This window comes from Pseudonaja textilis, chromosome 5 (assembly GCF_049901715.1).
Source record: "Pseudonaja textilis isolate UNSWEBS1 chromosome 5, rPseTex1.2, whole genome shotgun sequence".
In the NCBI taxonomy this organism is placed as follows: Eukaryota; Metazoa; Chordata; class Lepidosauria; order Squamata; family Elapidae; genus Pseudonaja; species Pseudonaja textilis.
This window is the reverse complement of record NC_141994.1, coordinates 33,253,151-33,280,397: the sequence shown is the minus strand read 5'-3', so window position 1 is coordinate 33,280,397 and position 27,247 is coordinate 33,253,151. Positions and strand designations below refer to the sequence as shown.

At 34.9% G+C, this 27,247-nt stretch overlaps 1 protein-coding gene and 1 long non-coding RNA gene across 4 annotated transcripts in view; one reads left to right on the top strand and one right to left on the bottom strand.

The window, feature by feature from the left end:
* Window positions 1–27,247, bottom strand: part of TRHDE (thyrotropin releasing hormone degrading enzyme) — a 236,612-nt gene that overhangs the window by 135,664 nt on the left and 73,701 nt on the right. The gene's annotated exons all lie outside the window — the stretch shown is intronic.
* LOC148125592 (uncharacterized) overlaps window positions 25,766–27,247 on the top strand; it is a 156,624-nt gene continuing 155,142 nt past the window's right edge. For both annotated transcript variants that reach the window (XR_015743822.1, XR_015743823.1), the window contains exon 1: window positions 25,766–25,885. This is a non-coding gene — a long non-coding RNA (uncharacterized LOC148125592). The remainder of the gene's footprint in view (window positions 25,886–27,247) is intronic.

The window sequence follows — 27,247 nt, the reverse complement described above, 5'->3', positions numbered from 1 at the left end:
CCAACTGAGTATCATGAAAAAAAATTATTACAGATACAATAAAATATTTATATAAATGGAACAAAATTCAGTTTCGTAAAATTTAATGCAGCTTTCTTATTGAATATTTCAATTTAAATTAGGATAAGGTGGGATCCCACTTTCCCTTGAACAATAAAAAGCTTGTCTGGACCACTATTAATAAATTTATTCTATTAAGAACTGAAAACAATATATTTGTTTAAAAAATGCTATTCTTACTTTGCTAATATTTTAGCTCATGCCCATTACCATTATCATATTTAAGAGCAGTACTGCAAGCACTGATAGACAGCAGTGTGTTTAATAGCATTTATTTATTATTCATCAAGTCATGACCCACTAATTCCATAACCAGTTGCCCAAATGTGAAAAATAAGAATGAAGTTGAGTACTAACAGTATTGTTTAACCCAGTAAACAATAGGTAGCTGCTCCTTGAACAAAGTTTATTGAAGCAATAAGATATTATTTTTCCACCATCACTTTTTATGTGCAAGTAGAGTCAAATATCTTTTAGGATTAGTACTGACTCCTGGTAGTAGCAAAAATATCAGAAATATGCACTTGAGGTGTGAAAATATTTTGTAGCAATGGTAATAAAACTAAGGATAACTTACAACAAAACTATCAGGATTGGAAGACCATGTCACTGAGACTTAATAAGTAATTAAGATAACCAGGTTTTAAGCAAGTCCTAAAGATCAAAACCAATCCATTGTCATTTTGCTAAGCTAAATGCCAATATGACTCAATTTCATGCACTCTATTTTCCAACAACTTGTTTCCACCATTGCACTCAAGTACAATGAAGCAGTCATCTCATTTAAATTGTGAAATGTCCAATCTTATCAACCATGGCTGCATCTTATTATGAACTACAAACTAAGTCTTCATTCATTCATCCCAAGAGTTGAGGTTAATGTTCAAAACAAATATAGTACAATACATTATTCCTGCATAGAATATCTTCACTACTAGATTAAAATGAAATGTTTAAGGCAATATACCCAGCATAATATACTGTTCTATTTTGCATACTTAATGATATCCCAACATGAACCTATACACACACACACACATACACAGGCACACACATAATTAACAGAATATCAAAATGATTTTATTAAGCGATGCTTCATTACCTAAGATATAAATTTCGTAATTTCTCTGATATTCTACATCTGATTGAAGAACAGTAATATAGCTGAAATTAGAAACCTTTTATTTTTTTAGTTTTATAATGTTAAATATTTATATTACATTAATATATTTGTTTAATTGATGATAACCTGATTCTGATTTAAAAAGTGTGTAAGCTTAGCTTTTCATATACATGGTTTTTATTAATAATGACAGATGGATTCTAATTTATCTGCTTTTAATACTAATATAGTTAAAGATATAATAAAAGCAGATCAGCATCAGCTTCAGTGGTGGGATTCAATTTTTTTTACTCTGGGTTCTGTGGGCGTGGCTTGGTGGGCATAGCAGGGGAAGAATACTGTAAAAAAAAGGATTTTTTTCCCCCAAAAGCCATCACTCTGCTAAACAACTAATTCCCCCAACATTGTTCAACTATTACAAAGTCTGCACTACTATTAATGTTAATCTTCTCATCACTCCTTATCACCCATCCCCTCCCACTTGTCACTGTATGACTGTAACTTTGTCACTTGTATCCTTATGATTTATATTGACTGCTTCCTAGTATGATTTGAATGCTTATTGTACCCTATGACTATCACTAAGTGTTGTAACTTATGATCCTTGACAAATGTATCTTTTCTTTTATGTATACTGAGAATATTTGCACCAAGACAAATTCCTTGTATGTCTATCCACACTTGGCCAATAAAGAATTCTAAAATCTCCAGTCAGAGGTGGTATTTGCCGGTTCTCCGAACTACTCAAAATTTCTGCTACCGGTTCTCCAGAACTGGTCAGAACTGGCTGAATATCACCTCTGATCAGCTTGTCTAATTTTGGTTTTACTCCATATTGTATCTATTAATTATAATCAAATAATAACCACTAAATTGTTAATAACATAAATCCTGAAACAGCTGCAGCCAGAAAAATACAAAATATTAAACCATGAGAAATTGATTTAGAAATTAGAAAAGTCAATAGGAGAGAAAAATAGATTTTGTGCACCATATTTTTTTAGTGTTTTGCATTAAATTTCCTAACTAAGAAAAGTATGAAGGTATATAGTTATATAATCCTGAAAGCCCTCCTAAATATCCACTAATCCAATTATACCACAGTCCATTGATATATACCGGTAGCAGCATCAATTGCAGAACAAGTATGGAGGTGGCTACTAGAAGACACAGCAGACATGAAAGGGAAATTTACTCACTGGTAAAGGAGTACGTTAAAATCCTCTGTCTTCTCCCATCCTGCTTACGCACTGCAGGAAGAGCCAGGAAAATTAAAGCAACAATGGGAAGCCAGGGAAACAATGGGGCAGGCTGGAAGAGGAAGAGATGAGGACACAGAATCAATTAAAGGAAAAGGAGGAGAAATGGTATAATCTGCTAAGGTGCTGGCCTAGCAGTACAAAACAGGACACATTCCTCCATATGAATTCCAGGCAGAGAAAATAAACAGCCATGAAATTAGAAGTAGGAAAGAAAAGTGGAGAAGTGATTAACCAAACTGAACACAAAGCCAGAAGGGCCCTATTGCTGCCATTCTCTAGGGAACTACCAAGTCCCAGTCCATCCCATAATATCTGAGCCCTAATCAGTTTAATAATGAGGGTCTTGCTGCTCTCTGAGTTTGGTTGTTTTCTTGCATATTCTTTATTATCCAAGCTAGATAACATCATCAGTGCAAGTAGGGAGATGGCATTACCTAGTTTAGGTAATGAAACATCTGCAAGAAAAAAACCAAGCTCAGAGAACAGTAAGGTCTCCTTTCAATCCTGAGCTACAAATATTCGGCTTTATCAGTAATACAACAGTGTTTCCTGCATTTACCTTAACAACGGAGCTCAGCTAGACAAAGGTTATAAGACAGTTTAGGTTGGTTAATGGATAATCAAATATCATGAGAGTCAAGTGCTATAGCCACCAGCTAACAAAAGAGTAAACTGCTGAAATTGGGGAATATACAGTAGACAAAAATTTCTGTTTGCCTGTTTTCCAAAATCTCCTCTTAATTTTCCTAGCCAGCCCTGAAGAAAGCTCAAAGTACAGAATAATTTATTTAACTTTGCAACAGGAAAGAACAGACACTCAACTCAAAATATAAAAGAATAAAGGAATATAAATATAGAATTACTTTCCCAGTAGGTCCTCCACTTCCATTTTATTTTATTTTATTTTATTGAACAAAAGAAAGAAAATTCTGAGGTTTCAAGGGGCACATTTCTAGGCAATTTAAAAATAGGAATAATAAAACATTAGACAACATGACTCATCTAACACAAAGATGCTTGGATAGCACTAAGATAGATGTAATGGGTGGACCAGTTAAAATATTATATTTTTCCTACAATATAAATGAAAAGAATCTAAGCTGTAATATTCACATACTATTCTGAATACCAAAATATTTTTAAGTAACTAAATAATATGTGTTTGCTTTTGTTCCCCATCTTTTAAAATATATTATCATATGCAAATCAATTCAGTTTCATTCTGATGTCAAAACTTATCTGTTGGTAGTGTTGGTCAACACTTTTAAGGCTATAAAAAGCAGGTATAATTTTGTCCCTTTACCAATTGAATTATATCTCCTTTAACTATCTAGCACAAAAGTCTACAAAAAGTGATACTACATTTTAAATTTATAACAATACAATTTGCCTCATGGTCTCTTTTTCTTCTTCAGAATTATTTACAACTCCTTCAAAGAACTTTAAGAAGCATAGTCTTTATCAAGGAACAGAAACATAAATCTTTGGTTTATATTGATATTTTATCAGATTGTCATTCCTTGCTTTTGGAAACCTGCAGACGAATGCCAATGTATTGATACTCAGGAAAGAGATAAATTATTTCCAGATAAGAAACATCAAACCTTTTAAAACAAAATAAGTATTTATCAGCATTTAATTACACTTATTTTATACATCAATGTGCTAATATGCAATGGTTTACTTCAAAATTTGTCAAATTGCTGCTGCAATAGCTTAAATCCATAAGAAATAAAAGTTTTTTTAAAATGGCTCAAAGAGAGAGAAAGAGAAAACAAGAAACATGATTGTGCCTTGTCAATTCAGTATATACAGCTATTGGAATAATAAACTAAGAAGCTTTAGATTCATAAAAGATCTATTGCACATCAGTACCTTTGCAACATGCTGAGTTGAGCAGAAATTAAGACTCAAATGTGTATATGTATCAGCATGCAAAAAAAAAAGCAGTTTAGACATAGACCAGAGGGTTTTTTGTTGTTAAAGCTTGCAATAAAAATATTAGCTATCTTATTATTTCCAATGAGATGGATATTATGATATATTCATAATATGTATGTATGTATGTATGTATGTATGTATGTATGTGTATATATAAATATAAATATAAATATAAATATAAATATATATATATATATATATATATATATATATATATATATATATATATATATATATTCTTATTTTAGCCAAATAATTTCATGAATATTACTACTTCATATTTGTTAAGTTAGAATCATTTTATTTATTTTTGATATTTTTATTTGATTATCATCTTAGTATTTATACAGTAAAATTTCAGTTAGATTACAACAATAATAAATAGGGAAACAGTTTTTCCAAAACACTAGATTTTTCAGTACAATCAATGATTGTGGAATTGTCACCGGGAACCACTGAAGGAAGCACCAATTAGGGAAAGTCTATGATAGAGTCAGAAGTTATACAGAAAGGCACCTTCCTAAAAATAAAAGGCTCTGGAAACTTAGGAAACGTAACTTTAGGAAAAAGAATACTAAAAAATAGAAAATAGAAAAAATAGAAAATTGTGAAGCACTGATAGCATAATTCTCATCTACACATTCATAAGAACTGTTCAAAAGACCTTATAGATACAGATTCCACCTACCTTTCATGCCAGAACTGAAAGTATAAATTCATAATCAGATTACATACTGATTCTTCCTGAGGAAGTATGACCCACCCATTCAGAATCAGAGATAGAATTTCTTTGGAACCAAAAGTCTTGTTGGAACTGAGTTTAAGCCTGTTCGTCTTCATCCAGACACTAATAACCCCCATAGACAGGGAAAGGACCTCAGTCACATCAACTGTTTAGCTTTCAGTGAAAAATGAGTTTTATCAGAGGTGGGATTCTACCGGTTATGATTCTGCGCAGTTCGGAGAAACAGCAAATCATGCCCCTGGCTGGCCCCACCCCTTGCCACAGGGAGATCCCACCCACCTTCTCCCTGCACATCCTGCCCCATCCCATCTTTTAACTGATCTTCCTCTAATTGTAATGCTGTTTTTATTGCTTTTAGAAATATTTATGTCTAATGGTTTTAAAACTTTTAATGTTGTAAGCCATTCAGAGTTGTCCCAAGGCAAGATGGGCAGCAAACAAATTTAATAAATTAATAAATACATAAAACATAGACCATACTGTTAAATTACAGAGATCTTCTTTCTCCCAAGTACTTTCATTCACTTGGCTATTAAAGGAGTGTTATCTCTTTCTCACTATTTTTCTTCCTCTTAGAGAAATTCCCATGCAAATGGAATGTATACATCTTTGTAAAATATGTTATAATAAAGTAGTTTAAAATGAATGGTCATTGTCTTGACTTCTTTGGATGGATTTTCAGTATTTATGCTCTGAGACTGTATATAAAATCTCTCTCTCTCTCTCTCTCCCTCCCTCCCTCCCCCTCCAACACCTGGATTTTCACCAATGAAGAAAAGTAGAAAGATGCAAGCTGCAAGTGTGCATTGCTAACCCAGAGATTCCTGGGTTACTTCTTTAGGCTCAAGTTTAATCCAGATAACGATCAGACAGACTCAGTCAAATCTGTTGTTCAATCTCCCAAGTTAGTATCCAACTCTAAGCAAGTCTGACCAACTTGTTTCATGTAGATACCAACAACTTCTGCATTTAGTCGCTGATGATTTTCTTACCATCCTCCATCAAAAGGTTCTAAGCTACTTTAAATCAGATTGGTGGATGGGATCTGTGGGATCAAGGAGAAATGCTGCCGCTTTGCTGCTTTTACTGCCACAAACAATTCATTTCTCATCTTTTGCTAAGTGAAATTCTAGGCATCTTTTGTTGCTCCATTTCCCAGGGCTCATCAGTAAACCAAGGATCTCCCTTGGATCAAGCAGGTCTATCTAAGGCAGCTGCTACCTCTCTATTCCGGAAAGCAGCTAAGGACACAACAAAACTGCCATGTTGTTAGGAAGTTTGCCAAGCAGCCTCTGAAAATCAGAATGTTTCCAAAATTGTCTGGAGTTGACAAATGAATTGCAAAGATTACAATCTTATAGCTCCATAGCAACCAAGGGAGATTCTCCATGCCATGAGAAAAGATAGGTGTCCTTCCTCGATCACATCATATCTGCTCTGAGATAAAAACCAGATCTAGTATATTGACTCAAATGTAAGTCAAGCCCTAGTGATCTGGGATAGATGACAATTCTCACCAAAGAAGTGAATTCACAAACCATATGTGCCTCCCCACCACCACCCCACCACAAAAAGACAAGCTGAAGTCCCTCAGCACCAGCTTAGGGTACTCTATGCCTATTCTGAGATGAGGTTCACCGCTTAGGAAGGGGTCTCATTAAAGGAAAAGGAGAGATAAGTGGCAGTACAACAGAAGCTGACTTGAGAGCCCAAGCTGTATTGGCTGTATTTGACGCATACTAGTAAGTCATTTGGTAGCCACACAAATAATAACTTCCCAATTACCTATTACCTTCCATTCCCTTTAAACCAGTGGTGGGATTCAATTTTTTTTACTACTGGTTCTGTGGGCGTGGCTTGGTGGGCATGGTAGGGGAAAGATACTGTAAAATCCTCATTCTCTCCCCATCCCACTAACCTGCTTTCCAGCTCTGTTCTCCTGTGCAGGGCAACAAAAGAAGACCCAGCCGATCAGCTGGGACTCGGGAGGCAGAGAATAGCTAGAGGCCAGGCCAGTCAGAGGTGGTATTCTGAACTACTCAAAATTTCCACTACCAGTTCTCCGAACTACTCAAAATTTCTGTTACCAGTTCTCCAGAACTGATGAGAACCTGCTGAATACCACCTCTGCTTTCAACCAGCTCACACATCTTCTTTCACTCCAATTCTCATTCAAATCTGATAGAATTTATAAAGGATTGTTTCTAAACACCCCTATCAGGAAAATTTCTCCATCAAGGAGGGGTACATTTCCTTCCCCCACACTTTCAGTTAATCACTTTTTCTCCATTCTTTTGCTGTTTTCTCTCTTTTTTCTCCTTTCTTTCTTCTAATGTTCATGGGGAAGACTGACCTCATCAGTAAATATTACAATAATTAGACTCATGCTTCCAGATTCAGAACCAGAGATTTCTCAATCCAAAGTTTGATTCCAATCTATAGCAAAACACAAAAACATTCACCTCATTCAAATAATTCCTTCTCCTTCACCAGTGATCACTAGCAGACAAGTGGTGCTAATAGATAAACTTCATCAAGGCAGCTACCCAGCTCAGGTAGACCCAGACCTGTGTTCAAAAAGTCTGACCTGGTTTGATGGGGTCATTTTATAACCATATTGAGGATATGAAGCACTATACAAGACTGTGCTACCACACTCATGACTTGCTTATGGACTTCTGGAAATCTGAAAAATTGTGCTGAAACTTTGGACTGATTCTTCACATTTTTATGTGCTTAAATCCAATTTTATAGACACAATTAAACAGTGAAACACTTTTATTTAACCATCAGATGGAGTAAGAATAAAGAAAATAGTTCAGTTTTCAAAGTTTATTACCACTCTACAATAAACAAGTTCTACAGATCATTTGTTCAGAGATTTGAAAATGATACCATTGTTTTTTCAAATACTAAAAATTACTTTCAAATCCTTCTTATTTATAAGATTATATAGATTATTTGTATCAAAATCTTGTATTTTTTTATTTTCAAACTATATTTCTCTGTCTCATTTTCAGAAAGACTGGGGTTTTAGAAGGTGGAAGGAAGATTGTAGAAGAAGTAATATCTACTTCAACCAAGTGTGATCATGGTTTCTAATTATATTTTAGATGACAGTTTTGAGGAATAAAAGGGGATAGCTGAAAATGAACATAAACTTTCTACCAACAAGGATGTTGGTGTAGTAATAGAAGAGCAGAACCTGGAGGCATAGTCTAGAATTGTTATATATCCATAAACAAGCGTAAACACTTCCAGCTCCCCTTGAATTCTCTTGACTCTTATCTAGCACCAATTTAGTGCTCACTGTTAGTTGACTATATACTTGTGTGTATGCTTGAATAATAAATCTTAACTAAAACTTAACACATGGTCCTGATTTTTTCCACCTTACAGTAACTTCAAATGAAGCAAGAAAATTTATTTTAGAAATATTCAAATGACTGAAATGAAATTGTTCCATGTCTGAAACCCAATTCAAAAGTCTTTTAACTTTCAGGATAGAATTTGTTACAAGTATGAATCTCTCCCAGATAAGCTCTCTATAACAAAAAAATGCTAAACAAAGAAGTAAAAGAATAGCTTTGAATAGGCAGGCTTCACTTGAAATTTGGAGTGACTTTTTACCTTGAATCATCATGTTTCAATAAATTAATCAAAATTTGTTATAACATTTCCAGCCCTTATCCTTCTTCAGACACATCATGCAAAGACCCAGTTCTCTGGAAAATAATAAAATAAGATAAAAAAATAATAGAATAGAATAGAATAGAATAGAATAGAATAGAATAGAATAGAATAGAATAGAATAGAATTCTTTATTGGCCAAGTCTGATTGGATACACAAGGAATTTGTGTTTGGTGCATATGCTCTCAGTGTATATAAAAGAAAAATAAAATACATTCATCAAGAATCATACTAGGAAACAAAACAATATAAATTGTAAAGATACAAACAACATCGTTATAGTCATAAGTGGGAAGAGATAGGTAATAGGAAGGATGAGAAGAATCATAGTAATACAGTCTTAGTAAATAATTTGACAGTGTTGTGGGAATTAATTGTTTAGCAGAGTGTTCAATTCAGGAATTGAACAATTCAAGAAAAAATGTCCTTGTGTCTAGTTGTTCTGGTGGGCTGTGCCCTATTGCATCGTTTTGAGGTAGAAGTTGAAACAATTTATGTCCCAGATGTGAGGCGTGTATAGATATTTTCACAGCCCTCTTTTTGACTTGTGCTGTATACAGGTCTTCAATGGAAGGCAGGTTGATAGCTATTGTTGTTTCTGCAGTTCTAATTATCCATTGAAGTTTGTGTCGGTCTTGTTTGGTTGCAGAACCAAGCCAGACAGTTATAGAGGCTTTAACAGTAAAGAAAATGGAAAGAAAGAGATGATTGCCCATTGGAAATGCTGAAAGACCAGGTTAGGGGCATGTAGAAAATCTATATAGTCACTAAAAGTCAACAATGATTTGATGACAGGCAATCAAGCACTGTGATTGAGCAGTTTTCTGAAGCACGTGAAAGAGAATTTATGCAAGTGTTCACTTTTGCACCATGTCTGCCTGAACTTTTTAGTTATTGTACCATCTTTTTCCTATTCCATTGAGAGCTCTTTTAAAAATTTTATATGAAGTCATGAAAAAGTTTGGAAAAAATATAGGAAGCTGGTTTAAAGAAAAAAATGTATTCAGAGGTAATATTTGTCTATATTCTCAAGCAGTTGCAGAGACCAATGGTGAGATTTATAATATGATACTTAAGCTTCTTCACCAGTTTAATGTTAAGAGGAATGGGAGAAACTTTAGTTGAGATGTATTTCTAATTCTATTATTAGAATCAACACCAATGCTACAGAAGCCTAAATAACCAAAAGTAATACCATTTACATCATCCAACCGTAAGCAACCACATCATTGTTAACATGCTGTCCTTATCTTCTATTATGGCACTGGTTGCTCAGCATAGAAATTAGGATAAGAAGAACTAGGTATGGCACACTATAACAAAGAGAAAGAGAATGATTAAAAATGTTTTGGCCCCTACTTACTACGTTTTTTTAAAAAGAGGCATTTAATTTGCCTGTAACTTGCTTCTGTTTGGCATTATATTTAGAGTCTTTACTGCAAAACTGCACACCTCTCAATGTTCATTAGCAACTGGGCATCAATATATAATATACTGAAACCATAATGTTGCTTTTGGGTCAGTTTGCTAACCCATAATCCAGTTTGGCTATGATCTCCTAAGAAATAAAATATGGTTTACAGAACAAAAAAAAATCTTGGAAAGCAGGGTCCTTCTATCCTATATTGCATGGTAAATATAAATCTATATGATGAACCAAAGGACCATTTCACTTCCTTTTCATTAATTCCCTTCTGTTTGTTAATTTTGTATATCAGAAATATGCTTAATTATAGGAGTCCAACTACATTTTGGAAACTTACGGTGTTGCCTGCCAATTATGCCTGTCCATTACCCAACCAACAGGTCCTCCCTTGTCCCAAGGAGCAAGGAACTGCTCCTATATCAGCAGTCTGAGTGAAAACACCTCCCAGACTATCTTTCTTCTGAAGGAGACTACTACAAAGTAAAAATGGATTTATTTTAACCTGATGCTTTCTTTCCCCCTCAGTTTTTGTGTGTACTTATATACGTACATAGATCTGGCACAGATTTATGGATTATACACATGGACCATGGTTGATGCTTTCTCTTCACTAGAGTTGGGAAAAGAATTTCAAATTTTCCCTTTCTTCATTGTAAAATTCCTGGCTTTGACAAGGCAGCAATTAAGTCCTCTTTCTATTCTTCCACTTTATTTTCTGTAGTGCTTTATTAGTGCTATGCTTTCCTATACTTCCCAAAGGCGTAACATTTATGATGGTAGATAAATATATGGTTTAATCTTGACACTCATATATTTGAATATTGTGAGAAACAACTAAAGATTTTCTGTGTAAAAGCAGTTATTGAGGGAAAGCAAAACAAAGAATGAAGAGTCCTATATTGTTGGATGTAAAACTACAATTCAAATATATAAAACATTCCTATTTCTTTCTTCAGAAAGATTTATCTTGACATGCTTGCAATGATTCATAAGAAAAACAGCCCTTGCAGTTTCCCAATCTTTTCAAATGTATGAATTGGATCATTTAAGTATGAACCCACCCCCACCCCACCCCCCATATTCACGTCCATTATGCCAAGAGCAAGTCAATGTTCATTTTCATCAGGAAGGGACAGTTAAAACTGCTAACAGTTGGGAGCATTGCTGGTAGTTGTACAAATATGCATAAAATATATAAAATACTGAATATTTTATATTAGTAATTCTAGAAATAATGATACTAAATACCAGTTGAGGGTGTTGCAAAAGTTCTTTTCCAAAGGCAACTAGATTTTCTTGGGGGTTTTTCCCTGTTCCTTTTCCTTCTCATCCAAGAAGCTTATTCACTTCAATTCATTTTCAAGGAAAAAAACAAAAAAATCCAATTTCCTTTTGCAACGCACCTTTAAGACAACCATGACTTGGATGATTGAGAATCGCCATAGACATTCAGCTGTTGATGTCTTTTCCAAAAAAAATCCTATGTATAGCAATAACACAATAAGACCACCTAACTGTAAGAATTAATAAATCTCCAAGATTAACTACTTCTACATAGCACTGTCTCTTGTATGTATCATAGAGTACCATTACAAGGAATGATGTATTTTGCAAGTTCCTCTAAAATAATTCATAAAATCATAATACATAATACTATAACTTGCAAGGGCCTATAAAAATAATTCAATCCCATTCACTAAACTGCTATTATGAATATAGGATTCTGTAGATCTTTGTCAAGTTGATTTGAGACATTTTAAATCATTGCTGTGCTTCAAGTGAGAAAATCAATGTCCTGACTAAACCCTGCATACTATACTGGTGAATTACTCAATTGCTCAATCACTTTATTATGATGTCCTCTAAATCTATGCAGAATTCCCTTCTTAAAGTGCTGCAAAAGAACCCTACTCTATGTGTTATATACCACTCCAGGCAATGCTGAAGCAGTGAAGAACATTATATAGCCAGTAAGATATCTGTAGCCAACTAATAACAAGAAGTGTCAGTAAACAACTATATGAATGCTTACCCCATATTTTCTACAGAATCATCCTTAAGCCTCAGCTTATCCTTATATGTACACACCTCTTGTGTGCTTATATCAGCCAGTAACCATCTTGCCAATACCCTAGACAAGTCCAGCAACTGGCTTTGTGTCAACTAAAAAAAAATACTCCTTTGGTCCTTTTAGCTGCCAGCAGAAAGGGAGTGGGGGAAAACAGTGCATTCCTCAAGGGGAGACCTGACACTTTGATTGTCAATTACAATCACCTAGTGGTTGATCTACACCCAGCTCACCTCCCCAATTACACGTTCATAATATTTTTTTTGATCATTAGAAGACAGGACCACATCATTTTGGTTTTTTCAGTCCCTCTTAAAGCTTCTGTTTGTAATATGCACTTGTATCTGTGTGTGTGTGTGTGTGTGAGAGAGAGAGAGAGAGAGAGAGAGAGAGAGATGCACGTATTTAATGCACATATACATGGTCCCCCAGGGGGACTAATGCACCCCACTTGCTCCAGTGGAAGGTGGGCACTCATTGCTGCTGAAGGTGGTTGACAGAGTAAGATTTCATCTCCGTGCAATTTATCTCTTTGGTTCCAGATTTTGCATAGTTTTTAGAAGTTTAATTGTTTTTATATTTATATTTTCATTTTTGTAAGCTATCCAGAGTTGCCTTATTGGGGAGATGTGTGGCATATAAATTTAATCAATAAATAAAATAAATAAATGTGTGGAGTGTATGTGTAAATGAAGGAAACAGTTGTAGGTATTGCTCATAAAGCAATTTTATTTATTTATTTTTATTTATTTATTTTGTCAAAAGCTTACAATATAATAGAAACAAGAATAAACGTAAGTTTAAATACATGAAATAGGAACTAATAATTGGGGACAATAGAACAGGGATGGTAGGCACGATTGTACGCTTATGCATGCCTCTTACAGACCTCTTAGAAATGGGGTGAGGTCAATAGAGGTTAGTTTGAGGGTAAAGGAGTGGGGGGTTTGAGCAAGTGACAACAGAATCAAGTAGTGAGTTCCAGACATTGACCACTCTGTTGCTGAAATTGTACTTCCTGCAGTCAAGTTTGGAGTGGTTTATATTAAGTTTATATCTGTTGTGTGCTCTCATTTATAAATAGTTTATCTAATGCAACTGTTTGGTGATTCATATCATTAAAAGGTGTTAGGAAACATTACTAAATATATAATATAATACAGATACGTTGCTGCCTTGTTTAATTAAAATCAGTATAAGATTATTATTCCAAAGTCACGTTGAAATCCAGAGAGTAGAAAAATATGCTTGTTCTTCCCCATCCTAATCCTGGTAATGAATCAACATAACTGTAAAGTACAGATATCAGGAACAAATTGCTACTGCTTTTGAATGTGTTAAACACCTGCTCCAGAAAATGTTGCCTTGAGCCTGCTAAAACACAAACCCTTATCTCACATAAATGGCAATTTGAAAAACTATAATATCTACTCAATGGAAAATATCAACAGATTGTGCAGAAACATAGCATAGGGCCAGGTTCTTTGAGGGTCTGTTTTTGCCTGTTCTGGAAGGAATGGCATGGAATGCAGGTTCCATTTGATATGATCCAAGAGGAGAGCTTTTTCTATTGAAAAACAATTCCCCCTGGGGTCAGATTGGCCCCAACCTTGTTGGGTTTCCAGAAGTGCTAAAATCATGGCGTTACCATCAGGCCTGGGTATTGAGCTTTCAAATGTCTGTATTGCCTGCAGTTTATGGAGGGTTTTAATAATGCTTTTAATGTTGTTAATTATTTTTATGGTTATTTTTTGGCAATTGCTTGGTGTTTTCAGGCTAAAGTATCCATCCAATGAGATCAGTAGACAAATCAATAGAGCCAATTCCATTCCCAAGAAGGATATATTAAAAGACAGGTCATAGAAACAGGTCATTGTACAGCAACACATCATTGATTGTCACTTACATCTCAAACTGCTCAAACATATTGTAGTAAGTTATACAGATACTGGGAATCAGTTTGGTGTAGTATTAAGGCATCAGGCTAGAAATTGAGAGGTTGTGGGTTCCAGTTCTACCTTAGGGTGAGCTTGAGCTAGTCACTTTCTCTTAGCCCTCTCAGAAGGCCATGGCAAATCACTTCTGAAAAACATTGCCAAGAAAACTCCAAGGACTTGTTCAGGCAGTCTCTGAAAATCAGACGTGACTGAATTAAAGGGGGAAAAATACTATGCAATGACATTGTACTACCTTAGGCACTGGATGGCACTGTATACAAACTACAACCCAAACTGAAGCAAATTCTCACAAGAAACAAGAAATAACAGGACAAAAATATAACACGAGGCCCTAATTCTACAATACACCCAGATTTCTACTTTTTCCTCCAAATCTACATCAACAGTACCATCACACAAGTACACAGGATTACAGGTGCTTTCATATGCTTTGCCTCCAATGTGACATATGACAACATCTGCTAGCAATGCTCTTCTGGATTCTACAAAAGAAAATAGACTAAATTTTGCACAAGTTTTACATCAGAACTCAAAACAAGGACAAAGTAATATCAGAGCTTTTCAACCGCTCAGAACATTCCATGACAGACGCTTTGGCAACAGTTTTGAAAAAGTGGAACTTTAATAGCACCATCAAGTAAGACGTTATTGAACTTACATACATCAAAAGGTGACAGGCAATTTCATAAAGTGTCAACAAACACAATGGGTTTTTAACACATTGTAATTGTTAATTGATAAGGTACTTGTATTCTATCTCATGTGTAACCCATATCTACATAACCAATCTATCTTCTCCTCCTCTTCATCCCCACACCTCACTCCAATCTAAATCTTACATTAATCTAGCTGCACTACATACTTGAGGAAATGAACTACACTTCATGAAAGCTTATGCCTTTTAATAAAAAGAATTATTTTAAAAAGGTGCTATGCTATTCTTAATTTTCTGCAATTCATTCTCAAAGGCAGTCAAAGTGATTTAGAATGGATGCATGATTGGAAAACCATATCATTCTGGAAAATATCAAAGTGGTCACTAAGAAGATACCATATTAATGGCACTTAAAAAAATTATTTGTATTTTATGATAAAATTGATTTGTAATAAATCAGAATATAAATGTAAAATAATCTGTCTGTGTGGGGGAATGGAATGGAACAGAACAGAAGAGAACAGAATAGCAGAGTTGGAAGGGACCTTGAAGGTCTTCTAGTCCAACCTCCTGCTTAGGCAAGCAACCTTATACCCAGGGTTAGGATTCAAATTTTTTAACAACCGATTCTGTGGGTGTGGCTTAGTTGGTGGGCATGGCTTGGTGCTCATGTTATTGGCCAACTCAATATCACTCACATCGAGGCATGCATCTCCTCACCTGGCCTCTCATGACTGTGGAGATGCTGCAACAGTCGTAAGTATGAAAAATGGTCACAAGTCACTTTTTTCAGTGCCATTGTAACTTTGAATGGTCACTCCACACAAGCAAAGTACCAGCAAAGGAGGGGAAAAAAAACTCCAGAGAAGTTCCTGAGACAGGAAGTCTAGTCCTGCCAAGGATGTAATAAAGGTTAACGGAGAGGCAGTTTCTGTAAGCAACACCAGAATGTTTCCTTCCTGCCTTCCTTACAGGATTAGGCCAATAATTTCTTCTAACAACCGGTTCTCCTACTGCTTAGATGTTAACAACTGGTTCTAGTGAATAGGTGCAAACTGGTAGAAACCCACCCCTGCTTATACCATTTCAGACAAATGGTTATCCAATCTCTTCTTTAAAACTTCCAGTGTTGGAGCACTCACAACCTCTGGAGGCAAGTTGTTCCACTGATTAATTGTTCTGTCATGAAATTTCTTCTTAGTTCTAGGTTGCATCTCTCCTTGATTAGTTTCCATCCATTGCTCTGGTCCTGTCTTCAAGCGCTTTGGAGAATAGCTATATTCCTTCTTCTTTGTGGCAACCCCTGAGATATCAGAACATTGCTATCATGTCACCCCTAGTCCTTCTTCTCATTCTTTATATGTTTTAGCCTCCAATATTACTTAAGCTCTTTTCTCTTGGGATCTCTTCCCACTTTTAAAAATGATAAACAATCCCAAAAGAGCTTTTGTTTAATATAGATTATATATACCTGTATATATACCATATTAAAAATTAAAATTGACACATTTGCTACTACTACCACTCTTCATGATTTTTGATGGTATTTTAGTATTCTTCAATGTAGGCTGGCAAATAATGTTGATTTTTTTTTTGAAAACAGTTTTATTGGTTTTTTTTAACAAACAAACAAAAACAGACAAAACATAAAAGCATCAGCTCTCTTCCATACTTATATACAAACAGTTTGTCGGTTGGTTCATCAGTTTTGTGCATCCATTTCGTAGTCTCAATTACAATTATATTACATAATAGCTCTTATTTTCAATCCTAACTTATATATCTTCATATCATTATTAAAAAAAAAATCATTTGACTATACTTTTATTCATTCATACTTTATGAGATAACTATAATTTAAGTAATTTATTCTATAACCAATCATATAATCATGCCAATTCTATCCTAAAAAAAAACACTTTATAGATGTAGTATCTAATAACAAAAGAAAAAGAAAAAACAAGAATATTCCTTATTATCTAAAATTCTAGGTATTCTATTATCATATTTCATCATCTAACCATTGATAGAAAAGGTCCCAAATTTTATAAAATTGTTTGTCTTCTTGCTCTCTAATTTCAAATGTCAATCTACTCATCTCAGCACATTCCAATATTTTCTTAATAATTTCTTCCTACGATGGAATTTTCTCATTTTTCCAGTTTTTAGCAAATACAATTCTAGCCGCAGTTAATACATTTACAATCAAATATTTCAGATCTTTACTATATACATCTGGTAGAATTTCCAATAAAAAGAACTCCGGTTTCAAATCTATATGTTTCTTTGTCATTTTTTCCAGCCACATGCGGATTTTAGTCCAGTATTTTCTAGCGTCCTCACAAGTCCACCACATATGGTAATATGAGCCAGGTATCTGATGACATTTCCAACATTTTTCAGATTTATTCTTAAACATTCTTGCTATCCTTGTCGGAGGAAAATGCCACCTGTAAAACATCTTATACAAGTTTTCTTTATAAGCTGTAGACATTGTCATTTTATAATTTTGCAACCATAATTTCTGCCATTTCTCTAAATCAATCCCATATCCAAAATTCCTCCCCCAAGCAATCATAGTTTCTTTAACTTGTTCTTCCTCTAGCTTAATTTCCAATAAATAACCATATAATTTTTTAATCACCTTTTCATCAGTACCCATCAAAATCTTATCTAAATCAGTCTGTTTATCATAAAATCCCTCTGTTTTGGAATCCTCATCATACCTTGAGTGTATTTGCACATATGAAAACCAGTTCATCTTTATACCTTGTTCCTCTAGATTTTGTATTGATTTAAGTTCACCCTTTTCATCTAATAATTCCCCATATCTAACTGTTTGTTCCTTCTTGTAAATTATAGGATAAGAAAATGCTTCTATCGTCGATAACCAAACTGGAATTTTCAAATAACATTGTTTTTTTATCTTCTCCCAATTTAACCACAAAGACTCCCATATATAATGTCTTCAAAAATAGCCCTGTGTCTTAGTTCCCTTGTACCATAGAAAAGCATGCCAACCCAACAATAGATCATGACCTTCTAGTGTCAACAATCTAGTCTTCCTTAATGTTATCCATTCCTTAACCCACATCAAATTTACAGCTTGGTAGTACAGCTCCCAATTAGGCAGGCCAAAACCTCCTCTAATTCTAGCATCTTGCAAGAGTTTTAGCTTTATCCTCGCTTTCTTACCTTGCCATATATACTTCAACACAATTTTATTTAAATCCTCAAAACAGTCTTTCCCGAGCCTAATTGGTATTGTTTGAAACAAAAATAAGATTCTGGGTAAAATATTCATCTTAATTGTTGAAATCCTCCCTATTAATGACAGTTGTAGATTTTCCCATTTCTTCAAGTCTAAAGCTATCTGTTGTTTAAGTTTAATATAATTGTTCTCTTTTAATGTACTACATCTTGATAATGTTGAAATAATGTTGATTTTATAGAAACCACCTCAGACTATATCAGAAACACTGATCTAGGGTACACCCACTGTAGTTATTAGAACTCTCATAATATTGCTAACAGTTCCTCCTACTCCCTTGCTAGAAATTAAAACAGCTAGAAGAACTGGAAACAGAAAAGTGAAAGAGCCCTATTTTCCAGACATTCTCTCCCAGTCTGTATCTGAAAAAAGGAAGAGGGGCTGACCAGAAGAAAATGCTGTCACCTGATTTCATACAACATGTAATATCAGGGTGAACATTAAGTTAATTTACAACAAACCATAAAAAGAAATTACCCCAACCCAGATGACACAGTTATGATGGACCAGATCTAAACAGAATTATTCTAGCAACAGTGTGAAATATAGACTTAATCTTCTTTCCATCAAGGAAAACAGAAGGTCTTTAACATATTATTGCAACTTAATAACTTCCCATGTGGCCGTTTTACCATATCAGAAACAATGCATTTGTAGAATCTTGTCAAAAGCTGACGCTTACCATCCCAGCCAAATATCACTCAAGAAATACACATCATTTCAGGAGTATTTGAAATACAGTCCTCAGTAATAAGATGCCTGTGGGAACTGACTGTTAACAACCTTAATATGTAAGTTTGCTTTTGGTTCTTATGCTGAAGGTTTGCAAAGACCATACTATTGTGGTTTCAGTAGCAGGCAACTGAAATAATTGGCACCACTTCAAAGAACATACAAAATTTTATGATAGAAAACATTGTGTACTATCAAAATAATCTTTATGCTAAATAGCATCAAGCTGTGAAGTGTACTTTTGATTACGTTTCAGTCATGCTATCAGAGTTTGTGCATGGCACACTTTACATTTTAAGCTATCCCAGAGGAACTATTTTCTGGGCATGCATACATATGCCCAGAACATTTCAGTAAAGTTTGAAAGCAATTGCAAGAGGCCTTTGGTTTGCTGCCACCGACTTGTAGCTTTAAGGAACAGAGTTCCAGGGAGGGTGCACGTATCTTGCTGAATGATAGATACATAACCTTAATAAACAAAATGGAATCTGCTTTCCTATAAATACATTTCTATACCCATGTCCCCTTTTTCAAGTCTAATGAAAAGAAAGACTTGGGGTGACATGATAGCACTGCTCCAATATTTGAGGAGCTCCAACAAAGACAAGGAGGTCAAATTATTTTCCAAAGCACCAAAAGGCAAGACAAGAAAAAATGGTTAGAAACTAACTAAGGAGAGAAGCAACTTAGAACTAAGAAATTTCCTAACAGTGAGAGCAATCAACCAATGGAATAGCTTGCCTTCAGAAATTGTACTTGCTCCACCACTGGAGGTTTTCAAAAACAGACTGGACAACCATTTGTCTGAAATAATGTAAGGTCTCCTGATCAAGCAGGGGTTGGACTAGAAGACTTCCAAGGTCCCTTCCAACTCTATTATTCTATGTTCAATGTTTTTACAAGTCACTGTTTCACCCACTTATTGCTATCACTATTGCTACACTAAAAACAGGATACAATAAGCAATCTGTGCTTCACTTTGCTATGTTAATTTTTTCAATTTATCAGGGGAAGCTACCTGGGCACAGTTACTGGAAGCCCCAAGCCACTCATACTCCACCATGAAGAGAGGAGGAAAGGTGGATGCATGGTAAATTTTAATAAGATTTCCTTTGGAACTGGAACTGAGCCAAATCATCTGTGGAATTAATATATTGACTTTCTGACATAGCCAGAAGCCCAAAATATTCAGGCAATTTGCAAATGCAGGACAGAGCTAAAATTGCTGCATTTCTTGCATGTGGAAAAGATCTTAGTCACAATAGAGGCCAGATAACAAATATGACTTAATTTGCTTTTTTTTAAAGCTTTTCCTTCCCCTGATGCTCTTGCTTTTGCATCACATATTTTAAATGTAAAACCTCTACATCATCCTTTCTCAACTTTTTGAGCTTGAAGGAACCCTTGAAATATTTTTCAGGCCTCAAACAAGCACATTCAGGTTCAAATATAGGCCAGAAGTTACAAAATTATTATATTCATTTCATGTGTAAGTTTGTATATTTGCATTAACTATGTTTTAAAGTAAAAAATAAAGAATGAAAATTAACTCTTTAATGTGAAATCTGTGCTTGATTTTTTTTCTTTCACAGAAATACAGAAATTTTCCATAAGCAGTTCACTAAATCTCTTGATATATGATCAAACTGCAATTCAGAAAGTTCTTCCTTCTGTTTCAAATTAAGTTCTCAGGCTGAGCAGAAAATGCAGTGAAAGGATCCCTCACCCAGTCATATATTTGTGATGAAATGGAGGGAAAGTACTAATCAATTTTGCTCTGCGGTACTTCCAAGTGGCTTTTAATTAGATTTAAGACTTGATATCTTTTCTCTTTCTCAAGCCCAAACAGCAGTGGAAACATTCAATATTTCCTTTTGCAAGATGATTTTTCCGAAACATTCAAGTTTCTTTTAAATCCAAGTATTTTGTCACTTGAAGTCAAAACATTTTCTTCAGTGCCTTGTAGAGACTTGTTCAGCTTTTTCATGTGATGAAAGATGTCTGATAAGTATGCTTATTTCTGCAAACATTCTCTATCTTCAAAGCACTCAACAAAATGTGGAATACTATTTTCTTGAAATTGCAATTTTACCTTCAACTTAAACACCACTCTGTCTCTGCTGAACCACTATATTTCTATGTGTAACAGAAGACTTATGTCCTCTTTGTCCAGATTTTCAGTTTTTGAACATTCTTGAGTGAACTGGTCTTGTTTAATAAAGTTAACCATTTTTTTTAACATGGTCCAGAACATTTTTCATTTTGTCTCCAATATATTTTGAAACCAACATCTCTCTGTGAAGAAAGCAATGTGTTTCTGACATCAGGATTTTCTTTTCTCACAAGACAGATGAAATCTCTTATGGAGCCAAAGATTATTGGAGTAGCATCATTAACAGATGTCAACAGAGTTCCTACGAGACAGATTTTTTGTTGCCAAATAGGAACACAAAATATTAAATATATCTTGGCCTGGTTGTGGTTAACCGGCAGCAGGTGCAGACGGCTGAGGAGAGCAAGGACTCAGATGAAGGGCCAGGATCATTAGGGAGTGGACTGCTGCCTTCAGAGATTGTGGGGGCTGGCAGCAGTGATGAGGAGGTTTCCGAGGAGCCTGTGCCAATTGCACATGAACGCAGGATTGCTCATAGGAAAAAGCTGTTGCAACTGCATGGGCGACTCGGGAGTAAGGCTGCAAGGTAATGGCCCCTCCTTCAAGAAGATAAAAGCCAGCTGTGAAGCAAACATACTTTGCAGAAGGCAGGGTCATTTTGAAACTCCAGCTTCGTGGACATTCCAGTGTCCTGAGTTTGTATTTGAAGATTCTTGTATTGCAAATTATTTCTTGTCTGTTATCTTTTGGCAAGTCTTGCACAGTTTGGCAAGGCTTGTGCTTATCACGGCTAATTATTTTGCAAAAGCATTACAAGGTTTCTGTTCCCTTTGGATTGTGTTTGATTTGTTGGAAAAGGGCGTGGGTCAGAACAGGCCTTTGCATATTTCTTCTAGGTGTCTTCAATTTCACCATCATTTACAAAGACTCCCGAGGATACATTGTAACTGAAATCTTATTAAAAGATACAGTAACCCACGGACCGGAAAAGTAAAGGAAAGAAACAAGAAGGAACAATCTGGGATCATTTGGTGATTTAAAAAAAAAGTTTTGGCATTGGTTTTTTCTTTCTTTTTCTGTTTTTACTTAAAGTCAGTCAGGTGGTTGTTCAAAAGTGTTTCAAATGCCATCACTCCTGGAGGAATTGAAGATGAGTCTTAAAAAACAGAAAGAAGATGCAGAAAGGGGAGGAAGATCCTTTGGCTTTGTATTTGAATTTTTTGAAATGGAGATCCTGAACTATGAAAAGCAAAAGGAAAAACTTCAAGAGAAAGAAGAAGGGCGGGACAAAGAAGAAGCCATTTTCAATGATCAAATAATGCAAAGTGTGGTAATAAGAGGAAAAAGGGGGAAAGGAGTTAAAAGTTTGAGATCAAAGGGGACAGCCAAAAAGAAAAATAGTCTGAAAAAGAAGTATAACAGCAAGGAGAAGCAGAAAAGAAAACTACAGAAGGGAAAATTAGAGAGAGAGGGGTATAAAAAAGGGGATGAGAAAAAGGGGGGAAGATAGAAAGGGAAAGAACTTATGAGGGACAAAAACAGGAAATAAAGAAAAAGGGGAAACGTATTAGGATTAAATGTATTTGCTCAGCTAGAAAACACAGAGACAATGGTTAAATTAAGTTAAAAGTAAGGATTCTGCAAAGGTACAAAAGATAGTGTTGTGACAGTAGAATACTGTAATGAGTTAGAAATGAAATAAGTAAATAATCTTGAGATAAAACTGTATTGTTACGTAATGGTATGTTTATTTATAATTAATGCAATAATAAAGAAGAGAGGGAAACATAGCAATTGTTTCTAAAGATTGATAAAGTATTGAAAAGAAATGGGAAAGATTTATAGGGAAATTTATATCAGTTATTAGAATGAATTTGAATGATTATTTTTCTTATTAATAGTAAATAATTTATAAGATAAAACTGCATGACTATCCAATGCTTATTAACAGTTAAGTAATAATGAAGAAGGGAGGGAAACATTTCAATTGTTCTCAAAGTTTGATAGATATTGAAAAGAAACATAAAAGATTTACAAGGTTCATACCAGTACTAGAATGATTTTGAATAACTAATTTGTATATATATTGTTTTTGCTATGTTTTTAGAATTTTTCTTTTTACATTTTCAAGGGGAAGTACCAAGCAGAATCTGAATGATGATCTACATGATATAGAATAGATATTAGAAATTTGAATTCAGTGTTTAATGAGATGTCATATGATAATAACAACAATATTTAAAGGTGTTGTACTTCGATTGTCAATCATAGGGGGAATTTTGCTTCTTAAGAATGTTGGAAGAGAACATATGAAATTGTAAACAAGACAGACGAAAGTATAAGTATAATGAATAAAAAGATACAAAACTTTAGGTAAAAGAAATACAATTGAATAAGAATCAAATGAGATAACCATAAAAGAAAATTAAGAGAAGTAAAGGGAGAAGTAGTGAGAAGTTGGGAAAAGAGTAATAAGATATGAAGTTGAATACGTAAGATGAATATGCATATGAAATTGTGTCTGTATGGAAATGTGATAACCCAGAACGATGCTGTACCCAAATAAGATGTTTTATTTGTTTTGTTAAAACTCAATAAAACTTTATTAAAAAAATTAAGAATGGTTCAGCCAAATAAACACAATCATACATTATCAATTGAAAAGTTTTCTACCCAATTGAGCTAGTTTTGGAAATCAGATACAGGAAATATTTGGTGTTTGTGGGTTACAGTTTTGGGGGCTATTTTAAGATATCTTGAACTTTGCATACAAATGCATTGCAGAGATGCAGAAGACACTGGCATGCTGAGTTGGGTTGGCTGGCTGGCTTTCCTGCTCTACCAGTATCTCACTCTGCAAATTCAGCTTCTCATCTCTCATTTCCACCTCCTCTCCCAAGAACTCCTTTGCAAAACAAAAGGAGAGATGTCTTACAATCTCAAACACCCCTCCCCAATATTTGGACATCTGAACATCTGCTGAAATCTTGGTATCGTGATGCCAAATACTCCCACCATCACCACTTTCTCTTTGCCTGCCTCATTCCCCCACAATCATCTTTGTGGTAGCTCTTGCTACAACTAGTACACAGGCCAGACCAGCTCCAGAACTTCTGCATCCATCCTGAAATGAACTCACCCACCACCATCCTGAGCCATTGCACCAGCAGGAGAGCCCCAGTGCATGCTCTCTTTCCACTTGCTGCTCCTCACTCCTCTCCTTCTCTCTTCTAGCTTGGCCTATTCCTCAACTCATGCTACCTTTTTCCTTGCATGCTCATACACAATCTCCACCCTTGCCTGTGGTTTATGCACTCTCCAGTGGGCCACTCTTGTGTTGAAAGTTGAACTTTTTATTTGTTCTCTGCTTTTTAAATAAATCATGATCTTCCAGTGAACCCTAAGGTTCAAAACCCTCATCAAAGTGATAAATACCTTGTTTTACTGATACTAAGCATTTTTATTTTTAAGAATACCATTCAAGATAATTTTCTGTTGAAAAAAATGGGACAATATTTGTTTATTAAACAATGGAAACATTTCAAATTTTTAAGCTGCTATTTTACTGACCTATAAGGAAGATCATGATTTATTTAAAAAGCAGAGAACAAATAAAAAGACAAAACTGGGGAACGCTGGGGAGGAGTCCCGTGGAAGAGGAGGAGCGTTCCAGAAATTAAGCCCAGCTTAATAGACATGCATAGATTGAAGCACCTCCCACTACTGGATGCTCTGAACAGCTCATGGGAGAATCTGTCTTAATGTATTTAAAATATTTTTCTTATAGTTCATGTAAGAGAAACAGCAGGATAACATAGTTTAATATAAAATAAAAATATAATGTATTTTACTGACTAACAGTGTTTTCTTTCATCCTATTAAACCCAATTAAACTGTTAAAATATTTTAATCCTGGGGAATAATTCGTTCAAAGAATAAAGAATTCTTGTAAATCAAGAATAATCAGAAGGAACCCAATATTCATAATTCAGTCCATCCAAAATATATTGTCCAGACAGATACTGTTGCTTATCATAGGAATAATTATTTTGGTGTTTACTTTTAGAATTGTTAGAAGGTAAACTGTTATCTTTAATAGGTAATATTTCTCATAATTATTGCAATCTTTACGAAGGAAGATTTATTGATTCAGTTTCATGAATAATAAAGTTTGGGAACTTCATAATAAAATCCACATTGGTAATAAAGAGCATCATAAGGCCTTACTAGAGATTTTTTTAAAATTTCATTGATTTAACCATGTCATTAAATCTGTCTTGTTGAAATCAATGGCACCTAAAGGTGTTTTGCCTCCAACTGCAACTACAATTCTAATGTAATAAAATCAAAAGTCTTTTTATTTTTAAAATCCATGCATAAAAATTCAGATTTATGGAAACAAACAAATAAACCAGAAGTAGAAGCAGAAAGAGGCTAAAATATTGCAGGCAAAGAGGGACTGTAAAAGCCCATGATAGTAGCAAAGGTGAACATCTAATCTTATAAACAGGCAACATATTCCCCCCTTTGCTACTTTTTGTCCTGGGAAGAAAGGTTCTGGAACATAAACAACAATAGGTAATCTCATTTAATAAATTGCTTCATATTTGAAACAGAAAGACAGGAAGCCATACCTTACAGAGCATACAAAATCTTGATTTCTGTAGATAAAGCCTAAATGAAACTTGCGGCATACTTAAACATCATTATTCTCCTCCAGGGAATTGGTGAATGCAGCCTGTTCTCATGGTGCTTCAGAAGTTTCTTTCTCCAAGCCTGAAGCAACTATGAGCTGCCTTAAATAAGCAGTGAGGGCCTCTCAGCAGCATAAAGAAACCAGGTAAAAGGACAAATCTCACAGCTCTTTTTCCCCACTCTCCCATCTCCTTTGGAATACTCACCCCATGCTGGGATAATTAGCAAGATGGTAATCTTTGTATTACATTCATTGTAGAGAAAAGGATTACAAGAGAGTAAGCAGCCACACAATGGGGAATACTCAAGAAAGGAATGAGCTTGCACCAGCTGTTGACTTAGCACACTTCCCCTGAGCAACTTAGGAGGAGGGGAAAAGCCTTCCACATAAAAATGATTAGGTCCTGTCAATTTCAGGCAGCATCTGTAAGTTGGGGGAGAGTTTATTTTATTTATTTATTTTATTTGTCAATTGTTTACAAGATAATAAGTATAAGTGTATACATAATTATGAATACATGATATGGGTACATATAAGAAAAAGAAAAGAAAAATAAAAGAAACAATAGGACAGGGACGGTAGGCACGTTGGTGCGCTTATGCACGCCCCCTACAGACCTCTTAGGAAAGGGGTGAGGTCAATAGTAGACAGTCTAAGGTTAAAGTTTTTGGGGTTTGGGGAAGAAACTACAGAGTCGGGTAGATTATTCCAGACATTGACCACTCTGTTGCTGAAGTCGTATTTCCTGCAATCAAGCTTGGTGCGGTTAACCTTGAGTTTGTATCTGTTGTGTGCTCTTGTGTTGTTATGGTTGAAGCTGAAGTATTCATTGACAGGTAGGACATTGCAATGTATGATTTTATATACCATGCTTAAATCAGACCGAAGACGGCGTAATTCAAGCTTTTCTAGTTCTAGAATTTCATGTCTGGTGGCATAAGGTATTCTACAACGAGTAGAGGAGTGGAGAACTCTTCTTGTGAAATATTTCTGGACTTTCTCAATTGTGCTAATATCAGATACGTAATGTGGGTTCCAGACTGATGAGCTGTATTCGAGTATTGGTCTAGCAAAAGTTTTGTATGCTCTAGTTAGTAGTGTGATATTACCAGAGAAAAAGCTACGTAAGATTAGGTTAACAACTCTTAATGCCTTTTTGGCTATGTAGTTGCAGTGGGCTCTAGCACTTAGATCATTAGAGGTGAGTATTCCAAGGTCCTTTACAGAGCTTGGATCATCAACAAGATCTTGACTATTCAGCTTGTATTTTATTTTCGGATTTTTTTGCCAATATGTAAGACAGAGCATTTATTTGTTGAGATTTGAAGTTTCCATTTGTTTGACCATTCTGATACACAGTCAAGATCTTTTTGAAGGGTAGCAGTATTGTCTGTGGTATTGAACAGCTTTACATCATCAGCGAAAAGAACGCAGTTGCTCTTAATATGATCACAGAGGTCATTTATATAGAGTATGAAGAGAGTTGGTCCTAGAACACTGCCTTGG